This window comes from Bombina bombina, chromosome 4 (genome assembly GCF_027579735.1).
Source record: "Bombina bombina isolate aBomBom1 chromosome 4, aBomBom1.pri, whole genome shotgun sequence".
Taxonomy (NCBI): Eukaryota; Metazoa; Chordata; class Amphibia; order Anura; family Bombinatoridae; genus Bombina; species Bombina bombina.
Window position 1 is genome coordinate 1,013,905,398 of NC_069502.1, and position 19,170 is coordinate 1,013,924,567.

General features: G+C 34.4%; 1 long non-coding RNA gene across 1 annotated transcript in view; it reads right to left on the bottom strand.

The window, feature by feature from the left end:
- Positions 1-18,288, bottom strand: part of LOC128655748 (uncharacterized) — a 57,547-nt gene extending 39,259 nt beyond the window's left edge. The window contains exon 1 of the long non-coding RNA XR_008401899.1: positions 18,152-18,288. This is a non-coding gene — a long non-coding RNA (uncharacterized LOC128655748). The remainder of the gene's footprint in view (positions 1-18,151) is intronic.
- Between the last annotated feature and the right edge of the window lie 882 nt (positions 18,289-19,170).

Genomic DNA, 19,170 nt, shown 5'->3' on the forward strand with positions numbered 1-19,170 from the left:
CTGAATCATGAAAGTTTATTTTGGCCTAGACTGTCCCTTTAAGATAGAAAGTGTGGGTCCTGCAAATTAAATAAAATGATCAATGGTATAAAAGAAAATATAATTATTTATTTTACAGTTAATGTTGTGTAGGATTGAGGTACAGCAGTGTAGAACAAGTTGTTTGCTCACTACTCTGCCACTGACAGCAAACACACACATGCACATACACACATGATGCACATGCACGCTTGCAGACATACACATGCATGCCCACATACAAATGCACATATACGCAAACACACACATATATACACAAACACAAACATGCACATACACACATGCACATGCACACTTTCACATACACATAAGCACATGCACACTTGCACATATATGCAAACATACACATGCATGCCTATATACATATACACATGCACACTTGAACATATAAGCAAACATACACATGAACATATACACATGCACATGCACACTTGAACATATAAGCAAACATACACACATACACATGCACATATACACAAACACACACATATATACACACATACACTCAAATGCACATTTACAGAAACATACACACAAATGCACATATACACAAATATACACACGAATGCACAGATACACACACATGCGCATACACAAACACACACGCACATATACACAAACATTCACACACATATACACAAACACACATATGCACAAGCACATGCACATACACATACATATACACACACTCATACACAAACATGCACATGCACACATATACAGAAGCACAAAAACATAAGAATTCACACTAGAATTACACTGTTTGCTTTATATCGACAACTTCATTTTACCCATTCCTGCACACTACAGCACAACCATCCCAATTCCACTAATCTAATGAAGTAGAATCTCACCCATGCAGCAGCACATTACCCTCATCCAAAGACAAGAAAGGAACTTATAGGCCAGGAGCTCAAACTGATGCTTAGAGATCAAGTACCAGTGTGGATCAATGGAGATCTTCATCTAATAGCACCATCATCTGGCCTCTTATAGTATATCCTATGTAAAAGTATCATAAGGATGCAATTTAGCTCCAGGGCAGTGTTTCCCTCATCTTTCTCTTTCTGATTGCTGATCAATAGTACTGGCTGTCACTATTCCTATCTGGCTATGCTGTCTATGATAATCTATACTAATTGGCTAATATATTTTTCCAAGAAAGGTAATATCGCTGGACCAGAGAAGAATTAGTGTCGCAGACATAGCTTAATGGAGATCACGACCACACTAATTAGCACTTAATATTACAAGTTGTTATAGATTGAGCTTGAACAAAAGCCGAAACAACACAAAACTAATGTTTTAACTTAGCAAGAGTTCAGAAATCAATATTTGATGGAATATCCCTGGTTTTCATTCACAGCTTTCATGTGTCTTGGCATGTTCTCCACTCACATTGCTGTTGGGTGACTTTATACCACTCCTGGCGCAATAATGAAAGGGCAGCTAACCTAGTGCAGTGAAGGGGGTAGGTTGTGCAGCGATGGGCAGCAAATATAAAATATATATGTATATGAATATATAAATACAGTATATTTATGTGTTTATATTTGTATATATACACATATAAGCATATACATATATATTTGCAGTTTTAACAGACCGCAATGTGAAGGCACTTTTTTTTTTTTTTTTTTAAATATATTTTTATTGAGGTACTTAAATTAGGCTTACAAAAAGTATAATCAAACAAAAAGAAATGCCAATCAGTACAGAAGGATGATATACATTTCAAAAATTAGTACTATAATGGTATGTGAAACCTTATGCACAGCTCATCAGTGAAATAGTGAACAGATATACATGACAAACTTAAATGTATGATGTCTATTGAAAAGGAACCCTTCCAAAGCAAATCTAATAGGTCACTCTTGGACCTATAATAAGGAAACATATCTAACAAAGGGGGAAGGTATAATGGAATGACGAGACCTCTCTTGGATCTCACTTTAGTAACCTCGTTTTTTGTTTTATGTTTAATATGCCTGAATGAGTGAATATCATGGGAGAGATTAAGAGTAAAGTTTATAGTGCAAGACATATTTATAACAAGGAAAAATAAGGTGTGGTATTGGGTAGAGAAACCACATAATTCACTCTCCTAAAATAGGAGATATATTAAGGGGGGGGGGGGGGGAGGTGGTAAATTGAGTATGTTAGACCAAATATTTAAGTAAAGAGCCATATTACATAAAAGGGAATAACAATGATGCAGGACCTGCCTGCTCTAAAGACTGTGTAAAGGAAGCTGTGTATATGTATTATAGGCCCTTTTACTAAATTGTTAATATCATTTAGGCAAGGTCCATATGTAAGTTGGAGCGTTAAACAAATGGGCCAAAGATAATAAACTTAGTAGGGCACGGGGTCTGGTTATAATTGTGGGAATCATGTAAAGGTGATATATTTGGAGTAGATCATGCTCTGGTACAGAAAAAATGGGATATTTACATAGATTGTATGCTAGGGCACAAATAGGCTATAGTAGTTAGAATGGGACCGGCTTAAAGTGAACACTTCAGTACAGTAACAACAGGAGGGATGTACTGAGAAAACATACATTGTATATAGATGTCATATTAAAAACAAACATAACTCTATAAGCAGAGATTGTAACCTAGCATGTGCAGCACACAAAACTTTTATATAGACCTAACATGCAAGACATAACTTAAGCTGTCATGTGTTGCCACAATGCCCAGGAGATCACAACAAGGCGATAGTTATAGTCTTATCCTACTCTCCAATTTATATATGATGTGTATAGGCCATAGTAACCATGGAAGGTAGGGAGGATATTAACATCTGGTTTATTTGTTGGATATAATCTGGAAGATATTGTAAGTGTCGCTCAATATACTTAGGGATAAGGTTAACTAAGGGACAATAAACATCTAATAGGTCATAATCGGTCATTTCTAAACTAAATTAAATTAAGTACCTACCGTCATGGGGAGTGAATAAGTAAGTGAGTTACTAGGTGGCACCACCGCCCATTAAGTCGTAGTGGTGTGAAGGTCCAAATGGGCAGTCAGATAAAGAGTACAACCTCCATTGCAATGCCACCCTTGTTCAGGAAATACTCAAGCAACCCCTATATGTGTTAATGAGACAAGCAAGTAGTTGTACTTTAAGAGAACTAGTACAGTAGAAAATCAATGAACTATACCCTTCCCAGATTATATTAGTTTTGGTAGTTATGACAAGTCTAACCCTATACAATAGATTGAATATAGTCTAAGAGTTATTATCACACCTACACACAGATAAGTTATATGAAAAGTATTGGTCCCCAAAGTATTGCTAGAGTAAAAAACAAAGTAAATGTGGTCTGAGTGTATCTTACAATTATACGCTGCTGCGGCACGTATTTTGTTATAGGCAGATTAAACAAAGAGCCAATACCCTCAGCCGCCTTCAACTAACAGTGTGGTATTATAGTGCAGTAGAACCTCACAATTTATAAATATATAAAATCAAACTGATAATGTAGAGATGTTATGTTCCTAACAAATCTGGTTAGTGATATGGTAATTACTAGCTAATGTTACAGCACGCAATCTCTCAAACAAATAAGTGGAACACTATGGGGTTATGCCTCTATGTCAAACTCAATATGCTGTGGCTAGAACATTGAACCTTAAACATCACGTAGTGGTTCCAAGCTGGGAGAGAATTAGAAACAAAAACAAACAACAGACTTAACCAACAGGTAAACACATGGGAAACTATAGTAAGAGCAGTACCCTCTAGCGACACTGCTGGTTTTATGTCACTAAAGTCCATCAGAAGCTTTGCAGCTAGCCCCTTTCTTATCAGATTAAGTTCGCACAAAATTAAGTGTGAGGGGGCAAATAAAGACACGCAGAAAATATGGTCCAAAGTGTGATTGAACTGTTACTATTCTGTAGAGTCTCAGATCAATCAGTCTGCATAGGAGAGCAGCAAAAAAAAAAGCTGGATTGATAATGTCCCCAAACTCAGGCTTCCATTCATTACCAGACCAATATACATATCCCCAATAATCAGCTCTTTACAGGGATGTAATGCTTCTAGGTCAGTTTAACCAATTCCCCGTTTTTTAGGTAGATTGGGAGCAGTCTGTCTGGGTTTCACTGCTCTAGGGCAGATAAAGTTTACTTTACCAGGCGAGAATAATGTGCCGATGTGTGATGGGGTCGGAGGTTGTTGTCCTGGGGCGTGGAGGGAAGTATGCGGAGTGACAAGGTCAGTAGCTAAAGTTGCGCTTTGTAGTTTCGGAGACCCACTACTATGACCGTGAGCCATGCCTAGAGTGAAAGCTGCAGGTGGGAATATGCTGGTGTAGGGGAGGGTGTCCGCAGCTGCGGTAGTGCTTACTGCTCTGCTGGCCGCTGGAAAAACAGGATGATCTGGCTCCTTTGATGCTTCGCCTGTCCGTTCCATCGTTGCTGTGTTGCAAGCAGGGGGAAAGCGCCGGGGCCCTACAGCGCCACCCCCATCTCGTTCATTAAAGATGGGCACGGTGAGGTCAGGCTGCCGAGACTGGCAGTCGCCATTTCTTTGAGGAGCAGCGTACAGCTTGCCAGCCAGCCTAGCATGGTGATTTTCAAGTAGGTACCTCATTTCCTCTAAAAAGTAAGACAAAGTCCCCATAGTGCAGGATAGGTTGGAACACTTGAAGAGTAGAAGGTTTGCAGCTGCCTGTGAGTAGAGTAGATGGCCAGAGGTCTGCAAGATGGCGGCACCCTCTCCCAGCTCAATAGTGTATAACAGTGATGGCAGGCTGGTGCACTCTCTCCGGACCCCAAAAAGTTCACAGGAATACGGTGTTAGTTCTTAGGTCTATCCACGAAGGTTCAGGATTTGAAAAGATCACAATAAAGTGTGGAAAGACCTCTATTTTAAGATCTTGGGCCCGGGAGCTGCACCAGAACACGTCCTATCAGCTCTGTAGTTGGCTCCGCCCCCCGTGAAGGCACTTTTTAGTGCTATTTTTATCTAACATCCCACATCCCCTCACTTTAAGCCCTTAAAACTGATTTGTGCAGTTATATTAAACAGAAATAAACATGCTACCATTTATTATTTTTCAAAAGGATCCGCACACTTTATTTTGGGGGCAATAGGGGATCAATTTAAAAATAAGGTCTGACTTCTGGTTAATTTTTTGAGCGTGAATTGAGCGCGGTAGCAATAACCACCCACTTGTAATGGCTGGTTATTTATTGTGCGACCGTAAACAGGCGAATTTGCCCATTTACAGGAGTGCGATAAATTAGCGCTCCACTTGCAATCCAGCCCTATATGTTTATGTAAAATACTCACACAGTAATTTCCATCATATGGTTCACAGATTTATTTATGAAAACATAAGTAAAATACTTTATATAACTTCTGCATACGTTGTATTGTCATAACACCTTCTTCAGTATATTTTATGTTATTTCAGAAAGAAAAAGAAACAAAAATGAGAAGCAGACAGCGCACAACATTTATATAGAATTGAAAATGAGGCACCATGGTACCATTAGCGTGAACTTGATACCGCCTGTCGTTCTAATGTCTGATTGAAATTGGACGCTAAGCAGATAGAATAAGATGCATCACATAACAGCTGCCACAGATAAAGGTTAACAAACATTAGCACCGCGCCAAGCTATGAGCCTCTAATGGCCCCAAAGACAGCTTATAATGGTAGCATTAATTAAACAACAGAACTGCAAGCTGCATGTGGCATTAAGAAAGTTAAACATCTTAGAAAAGAAAGTAGTAATGCTGTAACTAGCAGAAAGTCCTCAACTATCCCAAAATGCCAATATGTTTTTCAGATACTGAGAATGCCTCACCGAACCTATAAAGTGCACCCGTCATCATCTACCACAGATAGGACAAGAATGAACAACAACCTTCCAGGGGTGGATCCAGAGCCTAATATTGGCAGGGGCAATGTGCCAGATTATCATATGACAACACGACCAATATAAAATAAATTGTGTTGTTTATAAAACTCCCATTAAGATAGAAGTTCATTTTGTTGCTATCGAATAAAATAAATGAGACAGCCTAAGTTACTAGAAGTTCTGAATACTTCAATCCTCAATCAGTTTCTCCTGTAATTTGAAATGGAGTAAACACACAATAATGTCCTGAATAACAGACATACAATTTCTAGCAGGTTTAGGTAATCGTTATAAAGTATTAACACACACGTTTATATTCCCCTTTTAAAGTATTAAAAGCAGAAAAAAGTAATGTAATACAAATGTTTGAAATTAACATTTTCAAATAATATTGTGGCAAAGTTTTTTTTTTAAGTAACTGGATTTATTTATGTTTTTGCTCTACTGTTTTTTTTTGTGTTGTTTTTTAAAGGGACAGTCTACACCAGAATTTTTGTTGTTTTAAAAGATAGATAATCCCTTTATTACCCATTCTCCAGTTTTGCATAGCCAACACAGTTATATTAATATACTTTTAACCTCTGTGATTATCTTGTATCTAAGCCTCTGCCAACTGCCCCTTTATTTCACTTCTTTTGACAGACTTGCAGTTTAGCCAATCAGCGCCTGCTCCCAGATAACTTCACGTGCACAAGCACAGTATTATCTATATGAAATACATGAACTAACACCCTATAGTGGTGAAAAACTGTTAAAATGCATTCTGAAAAGAGGTGGCCTTCAAGGTCTAAGAAATTAGCATATGAACCTCCTAGGTTAAGCTTTCAACTAAGAAAACCAAGAGAACAAAGCAAAATTGGTGATAAAAGTAAATTGGAAAATTGTTTAAAATTACATGCTCTATCTGAATCATGAAAGTTTATTTTGGCCTAGACTGTCCCTTTAAGATAGAAAGTGTGGGTCCTGCAAATTAAATAAAATGATCAATGGTATAAAAGAAAATATAATTATTTATTTTACAGTTAATGTTGTGTAGGATTGAGGTACAGCAGTGTAGAACAAGTTGTTTGCTCACTACTCTGCCACTGACAGCAAACACACACATGCACATACACACATGATGCACATGCACGCTTGCAGACATACACATGCATGCCCACATACAAATGCACATATACGCAAACACACACATATATACACAAACACAAACATGCACATACACACATGCACATGCACACTTTCACATACACATAAGCACATGCACACTTGCACATATATGCAAACATACACATGCATGCCTATATACATATACACATGCACACTTGAACATATAAGCAAACATACACACATACACATGAACATATACACATGCACATGCACACTTGAACATATAAGCAAACATACACACATACACATGCACATATACACAAACACACACATATATACACACATACACTCAAATGCACATTTACAGAAACATACACACAAATGCACATATACACAAATATACACACGAATGCACAGATACACACACATGCGCATACACAAACACACACGCACATATACACAAACATTCACACACATATACACAAACACACATATGCACAAGCACATGCACATACACATACATATACACACACTCATACACAAACATGCACATGCACACATATACAGAAGCACAAAAACATAAGAATTCACACTAGAATTACACTGTTTGCTTTATATCGACAACTTCATTTTACCCATTCCTGCACACTACAGCACAACCATCCCAATTCCACTAATCTAATGAAGTAGAATCTCACCCATGCAGCAGCACATTACCCTCATCCAAAGACAAGAAAGGAACTTATAGGCCAGGAGCTCAAACTGATGCTTAGAGATCAAGTACCAGTGTGGATCAATGGAGATCTTCATCTAATAGCACCATCATCTGGCCTCTTATAGTATATCCTATGTAAAAGTATCATAAGGATGCAATTTAGCTCCAGGGCAGTGTTTCCCTCATCTTTCTCTTTCTGATTGCTGATCAATAGTACTGGCTGTCACTATTCCTATCTGGCTATGCTGTCTGGGGAGCAATTGCCTTCTCCCCCCCCCCCCCCCCCCCCCCCCCCCGTTATCTGCCACTGCATCCTTCCCACTTTATTCGGAACAAGGCATAAGCAAACACATTGCTTACTTTAGGGGTTTGCTTCACTTACAATGTGATACTTCCCTTCAATCACTCTGAATGCATTTGCAGACCTTGATTCTGAGGGGACACTAACCTTGTATACATATTAATCTTTTTTTTTTAAAATATATCCTTAATTAAATTCTAGAATGTTCTAAATTTTCCTTGGTAATTCTCAAGCCTTGGGAATATTATTGTTATTGAGTAGTTTTATATTTACCCTCTGGTAATAAAGTTTATAGGGACATGAAACCCAATATTTTTCTTTAATGATTCAGGCAGAGTACACACATTTGAACAACTTTCAAATGTACTTTTTATATTTAATTTTCTTTGTTCTCTTGGTATTCTTTGTTGAAATGCAAATCTAGATAGGCTCAGAAGCTGGAAGCTAGCTACTGATTGGTGGCTGCACATGTGTGCCTCTTGTGATTGGCTTACCAATGTGTTAAGCTAATTCCCAGTAGTGCATTGCTGCTTCTTGAAGAAAGGATTCCAAGAGAATGAAGCAACATTGATAAAAGAAGTAAAATAAAAAAATCTTTACACATGTATGCTCTATCTGAATCTTGAAATACATTTTTGGGGTTTAATGTCCTCTGATTAGATCAAGCCCCCATACTAGCTACCTGTCCAAACAAGACCTCAGATCATATGACCCCTACAGACTACTCATGCCAGCTACATTACAAAATGTAATCTGATAAAATATGTATGGCAGCTTCAGCCCCCTTGTTCCAACTATATATCCAACTATCAGCTCATACAAACAGCTTCTACAACCCCATTGTGGGCTAGATTACAAGTGGTGTCCTAACTGTTGTGTGCAAGTGGAAAGAGGTTTATTGAGGCTCTTTGCGCGTGTCAGAAGTAGCATGCGTATTACGAGTTAAAAGTAACACTTTAGGTCTTCAGGTGTGCTGAATTTTTCAGTGCTATTATGTGTTGCTCTTGCACTACATTTAACTCCCCTCTTGTAATATGAGAAATGTTAGCATGGTCCACACTTTCTATAGAAAGTATATGGTGCACTAAAAGATGTTGGCCGAGCTAACATTCTCTGGTTAATATATTTAACCATTTATCTTGTAATATAAGATTGGGCTCTATTTTTAGCACAGGTTCATGATATGGATAGCCCACCCTGAGCTATCAATAGCGCTTCACTTGTAATCTAGGCCTTAATCATTTTTTAAATGTATATAAAAAAGGAAAAAAATGACCACAATATCAACAGCAAACTATTTTCTAAATGCAAAACATAACTTTAGTGCTTAGAAGCTGTTGCACATGTTCTTATGGATTTAATATACCATAATCTAGTGTGTATAATGCTTAGCTATTGTCTTATTTATTTGCCTCTTTTTTTAATCTTGTATAGAAAAGCATATATATATATAATTTTTGAATGGAAAAAGGTTAAGTAATATGTATTTAAAATGGTTTTGAAATAAGCAGATAATATATGGTTGTGGACAACAAGAAAGATTGCTCATTTACTAAGAGGCAAACTCCGTTTCTATTAGTGGACTTACTAAGACAATAACAACAAAAAAAAAAATACATTTTAAAATATTCTCTTTTAATATGAAATTCATTATGCAATTTTAACATTCCCAATTAGAAAATTAAAAAATATTACAATGTCCTTTCTATTCTATAGCCATAGAAAAAGTATCAATAGGAGAAAATATTAATAACGATAAAGAATTTAAATATTTCTTGTAACACAGAATTTATATATTTCTTATACCCCTTAGAATATGATACAGACCATATCGCATCAACCTTTTCTGAAATTTGCCATTATTTTAATATTTTCATACCAGCCGTAGGCCGGATCTAATTTTGGCAATCTAAGATTTATATGTAACATTATACTCTATTATTTCATATTTTTTAAAGTGATTGTAGACTTAGTATTTAACTTCTACGCAATCTTGACTCTTTTGAAAAACATGAAATTGGCTCTTGTTTGTGTTTCATGTGAACTGTTCCATACTTTCATGTATAAAATAAAACTAGTTAACAAGGTAAATAGGCAGAACAAATTGTGCCTTTGAAGTAAAATACACATTGCTTTGTGATTTTGCCCATGAAAAAAGCATTAAGAAGGAATGATAACATACATTTGTAAACGGGAAAGTTTAAATGCAGCAATGTATGTGTAATTTACAGTGAAAAAAAGAAGGTTTGAAGCCTATTTGTGTTACAAATTTTAATGGAAACAAAACGTATTCAGGAAAAGTTTTTCTCATAGAAAGAACTGTGCTAAACTATTAAGTATCTCAAAACAATTATAAGAAATCGAGTTTCCACCGATACTTACACCTTATTATGCGGTGCCACAATTTAAAGAAGATAGAAGTATTTTTAATGGGAAAAAAGAATTGAAGAATCAAACACTATAAAAAAAATAGCTTTGAACCTGACAAAGATCAAAGAGACTATGACAGGAGTAAATTACAGAGACTTGTCTTACCATGTCAAATACACATTACTATTAATAACAATGAAAGCAATTTAAATCTTTTAACTTAATTCATGTAATTTCTATGAAAACAGCGGCAATGGTATAACTCAATCGTTAAATGTAATTGTTTTAGAAAAGTACTCCTTCTTCAAATAACAATTTGATGTCAATCCATATGTGGGTGTACTTATTTTTATTTAGTTAAACTAAGCACCATAAAATATGTTTTATTCTTTGTGGGAATAATATAAAAGAAGTATTCTCATCTTTTTAAAATCATGTCGTTAAAAAGTGGCAAAATAATCAAATGTTCTGTACACTTGTTAATCTACACAAAACATGTACACACATACAAATGCACGCTCACATATAGATGCGTATGCACAGTCATACATTCTTTAACACACACAAAATATATATTAAATAAATTATTACTCTACCATTTAAATTTTTAATATTTCCCTTTCAAAATAGTAAATCTCAAAACGTTCCTTGAATGTTTTCAATATAAAATATAAAATAAGAGTGCAATCACATCAAGATGATTGAGCTGATTTTTTTCAGGTGATGATAATGTACTTTTAAACTAAAACGCTTGCTACAGGACTAACATATTTTTAGAATCAAGGAAAGTTTGAAGTAGCTGTATTGTTTACTCATTGTTATAGTGGTTACGTGTCAAATGCTTGGGAATATGTCAGTGCCTTGCTGTATATGCAGTTCATGTGTGGGCCATCATTACTGAGAGCTGACAGAAATTAGTAAACTAGCAATTCATCACATGGATATAAACAATATTCAGAGCATATTATTTTCAAATAAAATTATTTTAAATCTGGAATACGATAATTGTGATTTATGAGCAATATTGTATTAGAAGCATATTGCAAAAATATTATCTTAGGTTAACATCATAATGCTTGTAATTACAAGTTAAGAATTATTGTTTACAAATTTATCATCAATAACCAGCACAAGTGGGTATAACATCATTATTATTAGTAGTAGTATTAGTAGTAGTAGCAGTATTATTATCATTACTATGATTATTATTATTATCATTATTAATATGAAGAAGAATAAGAATAATAAAAATATTCATATACTTTTTTTTTCAAATGTAAAAATAGTTTTAAATTCTTTAATAAAAACAACTATATAGAACCTTAATTAAAATCAATTTTAAACCTGCAACTAATACATTATTCAGGAGAAAATTATATTTGACTATTTTAGCTAGGAAATATCACATTATTTGTTGTCAATAAAGAACAAATTTAGTTTCTTGATTACATACAAAAGCCTTTACATTGATAGGATTGTGATTATGTTTGCCACGTAATCCCAGGATTTAGAAGGTGTAAGAATATAAAATGTGTTAAAGGAAATCGGACAATAAATGAGAACAACAAAATGGTGATGTATTTGAGCTTCAGGGTAAGCAGACGATTGATACAAGACTGAACATGATGCTTTAAAAACATTCTCAAGTATTCTGTTTAATACAATGTTTTACAAAGCAGTAGTCAAAATACCATAGCAATGACGGAAAAATGCCACACCGCACTATTCATAACCAAGTACGTACTGAATCTAAGCTCATGCAATTTTCACAGGCGTGTTCTTTACATTAAATTGCATGAAAAAACACAATGTGATCACATATTTATGTTTTATTGTGGCAACAGATTTATGGATTTTGCCTTCTCAACAGGTGAAGAATACCAATTATTTCAGGAAGGTAATGAGTAGCTAATGTCAAGTTACTTGGAGCAATATTTATTTGGCACTTAGCCAGTAAACTTTACCTGAACTTGAACCCAGCCCAAAAACTCTTAATCGAAACTTATCTGACAGGATTTTGATTTTTAATCTTATAGAATATATAGTTTTATCTCCTACAAATACATTGGTGATCACTAGGTGATTTATGGTATATCTGAACTTTAGCCCACTTTGTTTCCACAAGCTTTATGGATAATATCATATGTGACAATATGATTGTGCTTCATATAATCCATACATCATTTAGAAAAGTATATCCAATTATTTTAAAGTATTGTGATTGACCCCTAAGTTGTCTGTTGATAGTTTCTGGATAACATATAAAAATGATAAGATGTAGGATCTGTTTTCTCCTCAGCACAAATAAAAGATAAAACTATTTTTTTTTAGATAAAAACTTAAATGTGAAACACTGTCAACCAGTGACCAGTCTGTCAGGTATTTTATTTACAGAGAAAACACACCCTAAATGCTTCAGTTTATACAAGGAAAGGGAATGAGTTGGCAAGTTACAGCATCACAAGTACAAAAAAAAAAGTGGTGAGGCCATGTGAACAAATGACATGAAATATCTTGGCTTGATACCAAGAAGTGCTAGAATGAACATGCAATATCTTAGTCACAGCCAACAAGTCATTTGCTAACTTTAAGAAAGGGCAACTGAAAAGGTATTGGAGTGTTTTGTATCTCAATACAATGTAATCAGTAAATAGGAAAATTAGAAATACAGTTGTGCTAGATTTGGAGAAAATTTGACATCAAATTTGTAAAAGGTGTTAACAACCATGGAAAAGTCAAAAGACATTATTATGCTCAAATACCGGTATAATAATGCAACCAATGAATTAAATATATATGTGTGTCTGTATATATATATATATATATATATATATATATATATATATATATATATATATATATATATATATATATATATATAAATAAATATATATATAATATATATATATATATACAGTATATTTATATACACACACATACCTATATCTGTCTATTTCTATGTATCTATATACTGTACATATACATATATGAGTAGTGATTCTAAGTTTAAGATAAATGATGATTGGTGACAATGCATATATGATGTTCCTAATTTATACAACAGGGTCTGGAGATGATTTAAAGGGAAATAAAACTTAAAATATTTCCATCACAATTCAGATAGAGCATGCCTTTTTAAACAACTTTACAATTTACTTCTATTGTCAAATTTGCTTAATTCTGTTGGTATCCTTTGTTTATAAAGCAACAATGCACTACTGGGAGCTAGCTGAATACATCGGGTGACAAAATTCATATTTGTGCAGCCACCAATCAGCATCTAGGTGCCAGTACTGCAATGCTGCTACTGAACCCAATGAGGTATGATTTTCAACAAAAGATACCAAGAAAAAGAAGTGAATTAGAATAGAAGGAATTTAGAAAGTTGTTAGAAATTACATGATCTGAATCCTGAATGTTTGATTTTGACTTTACTGTCATATTAGTAAAATGTTTATCCCATTAAGGGGAGATAAACACATAGGTATAGGCAAGCAACAAGGTGTGGTGTTTGAATACTGGTGCATGGGCCCTCACAGGATATGTGTATATGCCACAGAAAAACAGTAATAACCTTTGCTAGAAGCATTTTTGTTAATGAAGTATACTGCAAAAATGCTTATATTTCAAAGTGAAATGCGCCCACGCGCATTTCAATTTAAACCTTTCTATACCTTTAAATTAATGTATCTATCTATCTATGTTTACATTTAACATTCCATCTTTAGTTGTACAGTGTGAAATCATTTGAGAACCCTAATGAGTTTGTGCACAGCTCTGAGATATCACAGAATACCTAAGTATAGATTTAAACTCCAGCTTCAATAGGAGGAAGTCCAACAAGTGCAGTTTTCCTCATTAGCAAAAAAGATCAAAATAAAGAATGCATGTATATTGCGATGTTGCTCTGTTGTTAATTATTAAATTAATAATTGTTTCATTTTTGAGTGTTATATTTTGTATTGAATATAAAAAGGCAAAAATTTGAATGTTTGTTTGTTTAGTGTTAATAATTTTTACATTAAAGGCATTTGTTTTGCAAAACCCCACCAGCTCTTTTTTCTATTCAGTAAAATGCAAACACTTTGTTTTTATAGTGATTTGATATCACTATCTCTAAGTTTTTACCTGTTAAAATTATTGTTTTGTTCCCAACTCAGAGGAGATTCAGCAAAAAATGAGTGTGGAGATGTAGCCAACACAAACTTCCAGACTTACTGATAAAGGCTGATTGATTTTCCTCATGGTTTTTAGAGCACGAGCACAAAACAAAAAACGCTACCAAGTAGTTTATGTACAGTACAAATCAATTTCAATTTACAAATCTTTAGTTAAATTAAAGCTTTTACCTATAACAATTTTGAATATTTCTGCAATATCTTTCAACAGTAACTCTGCAAACATTTTATACTTTAAATGGATATTAAACAGTGTGAGACTTTAATTAAAAAATGTTTAATTAATTAATTCATTAATTAATTAAAAACTTTGCCATACACTTTCATTATTTATTTTGTCCTCTTTTCCTGTAATTTAAATCCAAAAATTGTTGTTTTTATAAATATAATAAAGTTTTTATAGAGTTAGGCCGCCACCGCCATGTTTAAACTTTTTGAAGTTTTCCATTATCCCGCTTGCCTGCTGAGAACACTTTGGGACCAGTATAAAAAAGCCAATGGGCTCCATGTACGAAGCAGCGAAAGCTGCTCCGGAGCCTTTGCGGGGCAGGTTCGCATATGCGAGCCTGCTTCCCGCAATGTAAGAAGCAGCGGTCATTAGACCGCTGCTTCCTACACCCTACGCCACCTCTTAGGTGGCGAAGCAGAATCACCGAGAGCTCGCTCGCTCTCGGTGATTGACAGCCCCTTCAGTCGCGTGATTGGTCGCGCGACTGAAGGGGCGGGCATTACACACTCCGCTGAGTGTGTAATGATACATACGGGCAAGCGGATCAATAGATCCGCTGCCCGTGTGTAGCGGAGGCGGGCGGACAGCTTTGCGAGTTAAGAAGCTGTCCGCCCGCCTCTTAGTACATGGAGCCCAATAAAAGAAATTGCCCAAACAAGACTATGTGGAACATACGATTTTCTAACAAATTTCCACACTGCCTTGTTTGTACAAATTCTATTTTATTGCCTGATTATATCTGCCTCAGAAGAAGATAGAGATAAATAGAAAACAAGCTCAAACATGGGAATGTCCCTTATTTTATAGAAATTAGAGTACTAACTAAACCTTTACACTTATATCTTCAATATTTCAATATCTTAAATAATTGTAAAAATATATTTACATATTATTATAAGGCTAATGTTTGCTTTAAACACATGATTATGACTGACATGTATTTACTGTTTAATATCCATTTAATAATAACAATAATAATAACAACTTTTAGAGCACTTTTCTCCGGTATGCACTTTACACAAGGTTCATTTATGTAAAAGGGTTATAAGTTACAGTTTTTATTTTTGAAGGGCCTGTGTAAACAGGGAGGTCTTAAGTCTTTGTTTAATAATGTCCAAGGAAGTGGCTTCTTTCACTGTGCTAGGGAGAGTGATCCATAGAGAGGGAACGGCATGGCTAAAAGCTCACAAACCACATTTTGGTAAATTCTTGGCACATTTAGCTTCCAGACATGTGCTGATTGGAGAGTGCGAGTTAGGGACAAAGAGCACAAGCAATTCTTTTAAATCGCTTGGTCCCTGATCATGCCGAGCTTTGTAGGATAGCAGGCCTATCTTGAATAAGATGCACCATTTTATTGGCAGTAAGCACAGGGAGTGGAGGATGAGTGTCACATGGCAAAATTTTGATTGGCCAGCTAGCAATTTTGCTGCAGCATTTTGTATTAATTGAAGGTGATGAACTAGTTTTTTGGGGAGTCCATAATAAAGTGCATTGCAGTAGTCCAAGCATGATGTCACTAAAATATGAATAATCGTAGGAATCAGGTGGTTGATCCTGGCTATATTCTTTAAATGAAAGAATGAGGATTGTAACTGTGGCTGATATATGATGTTTCAGGGAAAGTTCACTGTGATGCATAACACCAAGATTCCTTGCTAGTTTTGATTCTACACATTCTAGGCCAATTTGATGATCTAAGCCTAATATTACTTGTTTTGCTTCAGTTACAGATAATATTTAACTTATTATGAGCATCATTGATTGAAAGTTAAAATGAAAAAAATTACAAATTTGTAAAAAGAAAATTAAAAAAGAAAAGAAAGAATTAATTAATTAATAAGTATCTATGGACAGGGGTATTGCAAATTTTACATTAAGAATATGTGTGCAACATTTAAACATGTTACAATTAGTTTGCTATTTAAATTGAAAACAGCAGTTAACACGTTTCCACCCCTAGCACTGCAGTATTTTTACTAGCAACGAAAGGTACAAACCCTAAAACTATATTGGTTGAAAGAAACAAGCCAAGTTATTTTAATATTTTGTTGCGTCTAAGGTTTTTCTTTTTAATGCTTTTCATACACGTCACTGTCCGCCAATGGACTTGAGGAGTTGTGTTTATCAGCCAATAAGCTTGTATCCACGAATAAATTGTGCAAAACACACATTTACTGTTTTAACTTTTATACAAAAAATGTATCATGTTTAAAGGGATATGAAACCCAATATTTGTCTTTCACGATTCAGATAAAGCAGCTTTCTAATTTACTCCTATTAGCAATATTAGCTTTCTAATTTACTCCTATTAGCAATATTAGCAATTTTTCTTTGTGCTCTTGGTATCTTTGTTTGAAAAGCAGGGATGTAAGCTTAGGAGCTGGCCCATTTTTGGTTCAGCACTTGCGTAGCGCTTGCTGATTGGTGGCTAAATGTACCCCCAATGAGCAAGCGTTACCCAGGTGCTGAATAATGAATGAAAAAAATTGGGTTTCATATACCTTTAAATAATGCTATTTTATATGCATAAAAAAAAATCTTTATTCTTTTTTGTTTAATGTCCCTTTACGTTATTTTTAATTTTTGTTATTTTTAAGAAAAGATACATTTTACTACAAAGTCTCAAGTATGACAACATAAAGATTCTTTAACAATTTCACTTTGATAATATGATTTTGTTAGATGCTATTTATATTTAATTCTGAAGTTTGTAGGAGCCGATAAAACCAATTAGCATTAAAATATCTGAAATATTGATTTTGACATTTGTTTTTTTCAGGTGGCTAGATAAAAAGAGCAGGTCAAACGTAGTAGATTTTTGTGAAAATAGAAAAAAGTATCTATTTTTCGAGTTATCAGTCAAGTAAATCTTTTGCAACGTCATGACTGTTTGCTTTCAAAGAAATTAGAGTTTAACCAAGAAAAAAAAAATCAGAACAAAGTTGAAACTACATTTACACTGGTGTCTTGCCTCATGGAAAGCAAATATCGCAATACAGAGAACGTAGAATAAAAGATTCTTAGGTATTTGTATGCAATTGTAAATATTGATTTGAAGCCTTTGAAAAGACATTTCAAACATATATTTGTGCTGTGAATTACATCGTAGGTTGGGCGTTAAGAGTATTAAATGGAAAGAAATGCAAACACATACTTATCCACCTAAGACGTTAGAATAACATAGCAAATGATAGCTGAAAGTGAGAACAAGAGGAAAAAAGGCTTAAAGCAAACACACCAACGTGCTACAGGTCCCTCATGCATTAAGTGGGAAACTCCAGCTGTCATCACAAGCATATGAATCGAAGAATATTTTATCTGTACCTGTCTACATGACACTCAGGTTTAAAATTACATGATAATTCCACAGAAAGCTCTTCACGTTAACGAACTGTCAGCTTTCAGGAGCACGGCCTGTAAATCCTTTTGGATCTGTATATCTAAGCTTTTGTGATGTCAAGTCTTATGCATAGCATTGTTCTCATTGCAAAGATATTTATGCATTATGTAGACATATAAATAAAGCAGTGAGATTCCTAAACAGTATGCATAAACAACACTTAACGCTTTAATGATTGACGAGTTTAGCAGTAGTATGTCAAGTTATTAAAGAAAGAAGTGATAGGTTGATCTAGATGGGTTCTATCTTCACAAAAGTTAAAAAAAAATGTCTGAATGTAATAAAGTACTGAAAAGTCATTATTTTTACCATAGGGAATGTATTTTTTTTTTTATTTTATTAAATTACTTTCTTTAACATAAAGTGGCTTCTCCTCTATCAGCAGCAACATTTGATTTGTGTAGATTGAGTGGTATGGGTAATAACTACGGTAAGGAAAAATCTTTCTCTCTCTTACTCTTTCTATTTGCTGTACAATTGTTTTTCATTAAAGGGACATTAAACACTTTGAAATGGTAATATAAAATGATAGATCATATATAGAAAGAAAACTCTGCAATATACTCTCATTGTTTATATTGTCCCCTTTTCCTGTAATTCCATTCTGAAATTGTGAGCTTTTATGTTCCTGTTAGAAATAGAAGTGCAGAAATTTTTTATATTCCACTCTAGTGACCTAGTTATTACTGTCCCTATTTGGCCACAGCAGAGAAGGTAACCTAAGTTACAACGTGGCAACTCCCATTGTTTTATAGACACTAAAACTTTACACTTATTTTGTCAATATTTAAACAGCTAATGAAACTTTAAAAAATACATTTACATGTTATGCCCAGGCTACTCTTTTCTTTGAATGCATCATTCTACCTAGCATTAATTTAGTGTTTAATGTCCCTTTAATGTTCGAGATGTTCAACCGTATATAAAATTCTAAAAGGATCAA